This window comes from Solanum lycopersicum, chromosome 12, assembly GCF_036512215.1.
Source record: "Solanum lycopersicum chromosome 12, SLM_r2.1".
In the NCBI taxonomy this organism is placed as follows: domain Eukaryota; kingdom Viridiplantae; phylum Streptophyta; class Magnoliopsida; order Solanales; family Solanaceae; genus Solanum; species Solanum lycopersicum.
This window is the reverse complement of record NC_090811.1, coordinates 6,065,547-6,073,072: the sequence shown is the minus strand read 5'-3', so window position 1 is coordinate 6,073,072 and position 7,526 is coordinate 6,065,547. Positions and strand designations below refer to the sequence as shown.

Here is a 7,526-nt window from a genome sequence, read left to right as displayed (position 1 = left end):
TAGAATGAGAAACTGATTATGGCTTGTCTAGATGAGGAAGTTTATGATGTTCGACTTTATTGAAGTCAGGTAAACTTGTGTTATGCTATTATGAGATGTTAGGCGAGGGGAATTGCTTGAATGGTAAACATTCTTTTAAGGTTGTGAGTTTGAGTTGAATAAAAAGATCGGAGCTCATGGGAGGGGATAAGCAACTTAAAAAAAAAAGGTGTGGTTTGTTGGGCTTCATGAAAAAAATTGGATAAGGTGTTGCTTGGACGGTAAACACCTGCACTTTCAACTTTAAGGTTGTGACTCATGGGAGTGAAAAGGGTGTGATTGTTTGTCTTCGTAAAAAAAGTTTTAAACAGAAAAACTACGAGTAAATAAAGAGCAAATACATATGTGTGACTGCTAGTCAAAGATATTCTACATTTGATTACTCTACGGTACATAGTTCACTTTTTTCTTTAAAAAATAATATATATATATGAGGCGTTTTATGTTTTAAGCCCAAACATTCTTTTGGAGTAGTTATTTTTTTTTTTTTTTTTAAGAATCGACTTTAAAGTGCTTTTATTCAATATAACTTACAAGAACTTCTGTGCTATTTGGGTAAAATTAAAAGAAGTGACTTTAAGAATTTTTTTAAAATGAAAAATAAAAAATGTCAAAATTTACTACCTATGATTTTCAATTTTTGAAGATAAATCTGTGAGTCCATTGATTATCTTAGAACTATCACCCAAGCAGAACAAACGAGCTTCCTAGTCAATTATGCCTCATCTGGTTTCGTTATGATTCAGACGTTTGAATTTAAATAAACATTTGAATATTAAAATGTGATTTCTAGATCTGAAAATCAAATGATTAAGATTGTTTTGATCTTGTATATTAAATTATATATTATATTAATGAATTATGATAAAAGTTTCATTTCAACAAAAAAATTACTTTTTGATTAAAAATTAATATTTTAAATGTTTACATTCGATTGAAAAAATTAAATTATATGATATGCAAATAAAATTTATTGTAACATAAATATTTTTAAGATTCAACAAATACATCTTCTCATGTAAGAATCATTCAACTGATTATATATTATATTAATGAATTAGTATAAAAGTTTCATTTCACCAACAAAAATTGCTTTTTGATTATAAAATAATATTTTAAATGTTTACATTTGATCAAAAAAATTAAATTATATGATATGCAAATAAAATTTATTGTAACATAAATATTTTTAAGATTCAACAAATGCATCTTCTCATATAAGAATCATTCAACTAATTAAATCTTGATTTGATTATACTGGTTAGATATAAGATAATTTAATAATTAACCAAAAATTAGTAGGATTAAATTATAACGTTCAAACGTTATAGAACATGTCAAATAATGAAAATATACAATTATCAAGTATTTTCTTTTCTTTGCATTAGTTGAAGTACAAGTTCTTCACACATATTGCTTTCGTCAATATGTTACGAAGCTCCAATCTTTGGTAGATCATCAATATCTGACTTAAAAAGGTGAACATCTAGGCAAGGGAAAGTGCAGCGCACTTGGTGCAAATATCTTCCTTTTTTCATGATATGCTAATGAGAATGAAGGGTCCTAACTACGCATATGATTGATAGAATCACTACGTAGGGGGGACGGTCAACAAAATGTTGGAGAGACATGAGTGCAATTCAATCTTATGGTCCGTTTGTAGTGACTAGGGTCTCTTTCTCATTGATCAGTTCGTCTCTGCTCTATTAAAAAGTAGGAATTATCTGTGAACTTGCGGCTATCCGACTAGGTTCATTTGTTTCATCAAAGTATAAATTTTAGGTGCAATACAAAAAAATGTTGTAACCGGAGTGTGTGAGTCCTCATAAATATCAGGTGCTCCTATATATAGAGTTAAAAGATAAATGGAGTATAAAGGGTATGTGATTTTCTTTGGGGCTCGAGAGATGGAATGATAGGACCCACAAGTTTGAAATTTACCGCTGGAGAATTCACACAAAAGGGAACGAGGAATCTTCAACAAAAAAAATGCTCTATGAACTGGATGAGAAAATACTTTCCATCAGACGACTTTTCATGTAACTCCATTCTCGACTTGGATTATATATCCAAAAAGGTCCACCCATGTTCTTTTCATATGCTGCCTAGTAAAGGCGTAGTTATGTGAAGTGGATTCTTTCTTTTATAGTAGATGCCAAACCTACTGTGTCTCATTGACTAAGAAGGGGGAAAACACAACAACTACATGGATTCTTTCCCTTGGCCAAGTAATAATTTTTTATTATTATATACTTTTACATATTGTTAGACTCAAGAATCACGAGTCGTGATGGCACCTACGTTCCCCACTAATAGGTAAGCCAACGAACATATTTTAACAAACTTAACTAACTAATAAGTGAAAAGACAATAATTGTTAATTCTCCAACACTGAGTTCCTTATAAGTACGAATGCTGAAAACTGAAAAAATATTACCCAAGAATTGGTGTCACAAGTACAAGAGCTTCTAGAATACGATGCAAGTCTGAAACTAAAATGACAAATCTAACTTAAGGCATATCCTGTCTGAATACTGAATAACAGAATACGTAAAGATAGAGGGAGGTGTGGGCCACGGAACAGCCAAGCAGCTCACCACAACTCCAAGAACTTCAAGCCGGACTCAATTTGCTCCACGAGATGTGCTCCTACTCGGAATCGAATCTGCACCACAAAGAGTGCAACAAGCGTAGTATGAGTACGAAACCACGTGTACCCAGTATGTCTCATTGACCGACAACGAAGAAGTAGTGACGGGAGTTTATACAAAAAAAAAAATTCGTAAATTATATAAGTATATATATATATATTACACTCACTATTTAGGTTTCATCTTTCCAAACACCAAACAAAACACCTAATCATCAAAATAAATGATGTGATGAAATGCAATGCAATATAACACCATATAATGAATTGTTTCAGAATACCCAGTACACACTCAACCGTATATACATGATACTCCTCGGAAATACATCGAGAGTTCATGACCCATGGGGGACTCGCGAGGTCTATATACCGACATGGACGATCTCCACGTGTCTGTGCGGACGATCTCAACGCACTATCATAATATCAAATAATTTTCACACGAACGGTCTCCACGTGCCCAAATTACAATCTTAACATCTCACCATCCCCAGCACGGACGATCTCCACGTGCCCAACTTATACTCAGTCTCATGTCTATGCATGTGCACAATATTATTTCAACAGAGGGGATGATGATGCATCTCAATCAATCAATATGAACATAATACATAACCACCTCAATTATCACAACTATACGGGTGAAATAAATAAAACACAATCACACACGGAATTCAAGTCAATAATATATCAACTAATGCCCATATGCTTTGGCATTCTCAAATTTCAATCCACATTCTATAATAGTAATTTTCCTTTTTATAACACCGGTACTCATACCAATGCCCGTCACACCATTGATACGAGATCACCATCTTTCCCCCTTACCCCTTTGTCTATTTTCATTTTTAATTTTTAATTAGGAAAACATCCTTCAACAAGTCTAAAAAGTCTTAACATACCTTAGATGCCGAACTTGTGCCACGAATCTTTTAAGATTTTTCCTTTTCTTTTCGCAAGGTTTCGGAACGTTCCCAATCTACCAATTATGCAATATTCGTAAGTAAGCAATTTTTTGTAAACATTCAAATTATTATATGTCTATCATAGACGCTAAAAATCGCTCATATTTCCAACCAAACTCCAAATCTTGATATATAGAGGTATGCCAAATTTTTCATACTTGCTAAATTTCAAGCCAAGAACTTAACTCTAACCTCTTCAAATGGACTAAAATTCAAAGTTAGATCATATAAAATAACACCTAATAATTAATTACCTATCTCAATATATCAAACTTAAATTTTTATTTGATCAATAAAAAAAAACAATCTTAAAAATATCAACAGTGAAGTGCACTGTCAACACGACCTTTGTTTCTTTTTTTTTTCTTCAATCTGTTATGTACTATATCTAATTCTAATTGAAAACATACCAAATGCCAATCATTCGCATTATTGCCTAATGATTGGCTTATAAGGTTGTCCCCCATTATTGATAAATATTGCCTCCATAAGAAATAATTTTAAATCCTTGACAGATGTACTTGAACCTCACATTAATAATATAATAACGATAACAAATCAATTTATCCTTATTCAACTTTGCAATTCTATTCGATAGAAAATTGTAAAAAAAATATATATATAATCTTGATAGAGTTCTTTTTCCTTACCTGAACGACGGTTCTTCTCGGACGCCTAGGTATTGACTATATGGAGGAGCAGTTATCACTATTTCTGCTTCCCTCAAATTATGATATATTAATTTTAACTCCTCTAACTTATTTTAATACATGGGCTGAATATTAAAGGTAGTGCATGAGTTATGGACTTAGCCCACTAACTATTAACTTATTATTTATTTAATGAAAGTTTCATCAATTAGATACTCATAGTTATCGAATAATTTTAAAATACCCCTTTAAATTTTCAAAAGGAGTCAAACTAATTCTAGTTCTGAAAATGACCTACCGGGTTGTTACACATATATTCCTTTTCATTCAAATCTTAATATAGTTCCAAAATGACTATTCTTTGACTCTCCTATAGTTTATAATATATTTTTTTCGTTTTGAATAGATATTCAACAAACTACCTAGCTTATCGAGTTGGCAGCTCCACATTTGAAGTGCAACACTTCTTTGTGTTCTTCTTCTTCCTCGTTAAATATTAATTGAGATGACTCGCATTGCTTAAAAAAATCATCATATATATGCATCTTCCTGATAAAATTATGAACTACAAAACATGCAACATTATTCATTTGAACATCAATTGGAAAAATGGAGGCATGTTGTCCAATATAGAAAATCTTGTTTTAGAACTCCTCCATAAGCACGTTCTATAATATTTCTGGGTTGTGCATCACCATGCTTAAATTTTTCTTTCTTATTAATAGTCCGCCTATGATGATAATCTCCTAACCAATATCGAAATCCTTGAGTATTTTGATATGTCACATCATATAGATAATACTTATATGTCATTAAAATAATGTTCAAATGATCACATGAAAGAGTTAAATATTATTTCATAACAGTTTAAGTTGTATCACGTACTAAAAGGGAAAATGAAAAATCATTACGTGAATTAGATACAATTTCTATCAGAATTCGAGCATCATGTGCTACCCTTCCCATTAAACATAAACATAAGTGAAGAGGGAATACCATATTAAAATCACCCTTGCTAGGTGTTCCCAAAGAGTAAATTGACGAATGATGTGAACTCTTAGAGTTTTGAGTACAATTATAAACATTTAAGAGTGTTCCTAACGAGTAAATTGACGAATTGCCCTTAACGATTCACTCAAGCTCCACAACTATGCATAAATTTAGAGAAGAAAAAAAAGAGAGTTCATTGATTTTTCATATCTAGAAAAAGTGATTGCAATTGTTGTCAGATTTCGTTAAAAAAAGGAAAATAATTGAATGAAAAGTTAGTTACAATTATTTTATTATCACGTGCATAACATGTGACAAACTAGTTTTCTAACTAACTGGTCAACTCATCATATGGTTTTAATTAGTCAACTAATCAATCAACTAATTCTACCTAACAAAAGAAGCAACAAGGAAATTAAGCACATATCAATACTCCACCTTTAAAATAATTCTTGTTATCGGGTTAGTAAACATTGTTTCTTTAATAATATTATTTCGCTCAAAAAGGAATAAAGTGAAACAAATTTAGAACTCTATCAAAGAAATTATATAGTAAGGATTGAATTAGGAAAACTCCATTCAAAAACTAACCTCAACTATTCTATCATTGTATCAAAATCTGAGTTGTAGACTTTTCTTTCTTCTTATAAATTCTCTTGTCAAGAGTAGTAAATAATGTGGCTTGAATCTGTCTGAATAGAAAGAAAGAACCACAAAAGCAACATTGGAGTTGGAACCGATCTTCTTTTTGAATTGAGATATGTGTAATATGAGAAGGGACCAAAATATTTTGCAGATAAATTCTAAAATGAGTGATCTCTCATAAAGAGTTGTCTATTAGGTCGCAATTTTTTTTTATAAAAACTCAATAACCCACTTCATATCTTCTCTTAGTTTTGTACTTGCCGGATTGAACTTTCATCATGTTTTTAACTTTCTTGTGAAACTTCAAACATATGATGGTAGCTCCCCGAACATGCATACTTCTATCCACCATGGTCAATTGAGAATCAAATGATATTATTCTAAAAAAGACTTATTAATTTTCAAATTCTTTCAAAACACTCAGTTTTTTTTTGGATTGTTCCATATATGAAATATAAAATATAATAAAATAACATATGAACAGATACAATAAAAAATAACTAAAAAAGGACAATATTCAAAATGATAAAATGATCAAAAATGAAAAAAAATAGACTTCCAATTTTAAAATATAAAAGCAAAAAATAATCTAATTATAGTATGTTATGATATGTCTTTTTCTTTCTCCGTCTCTGTTTCACATGTATTTAGAGATTAAAGTACAAAAAACATCAATAATAATATATCTAGTGATCTCACAAGAGGATTTGACCAAGTTTGATGATCAAAGAGTCTCAACAAACTTAGTTGTCTAAAACAAATTTTTAATAAGAGAATATACATAGTTCAACAAGGAGTATATAGCTTGAAAAATGTTCTTTTAAGAAGAAAATGTCAGCCATTTGATGCAATATAATACCTTGATTTTAGTTCTCAAAATATTACTAGTATATTAACATTAAATAGTTTAATTTGAATTTGTAAATATCAGACAAAGTCCTATAGTTATTTTACTAATAACTTAAAAAATTGGAAAGGCAAGTTATTACACTATTGATGTCAAAACCATATACGAGGAATACAGAACCGTTAAAATGGGCTTGGCTCGCAAGGCCAATTCGATCCCATCCTTGAAATAAGTAGGGTCGTGCTTAATTTTTTTGGCCCATTTAGGAACGAGCCTCTTTAGCTGCTCCATTTGGCCCGGTGACCTCGTAGGCCTTGCCCGCAAGCCTCAGAGGTCAGCCCGTGGGCTATTTATTTTTAAAAATATTTTCATATATATTTCTAATAGTGTTTTATTTGTAAAGCATTTATCAATAACTATTTTAAAAAATTAAAAATCAAGTCTTTTGCAATATCATCTTGTATGATGAATTGCAGATGAAGATGAATTTCTTAAGGAAACAATATAACATGTTGATTCAAATGTGATCGATGGTGGAAGAGGAAGAGGAGTCGTAAAACTTTAATTAATAGGTCATGTATATTTAACAACTTAGATTTGTTAAGTATTTGGGTTGTCTTGTGTTGTTGGAAATCTTTTAAACCAGCTAGTTTTTTTTTGTAAAAGAAATGGTGGAATGATCAAAATTTATCCGCTAAATCTTACGTCGGCTATGATGTATTTTGTAATTATTCACCGAT

At 30.8% G+C, this 7,526-nt stretch overlaps 1 long non-coding RNA gene across 1 annotated transcript; it reads right to left on the bottom strand.

Moving 5' to 3' along the window:
• Positions 1-2,259: 2,259 nt before the first annotated feature.
• Positions 2,260-6,676, bottom strand: LOC138340715 (uncharacterized). Its single transcript, XR_011213455.1, has 3 exons — positions 5,301-6,676; positions 3,592-3,668; positions 2,260-2,704 (listed from the first exon to the last, which is right to left on the bottom strand). It is a non-coding gene; the product is annotated as an uncharacterized lncRNA (long non-coding RNA).
• Positions 6,677-7,526: the final 850 nt, after the last annotated feature.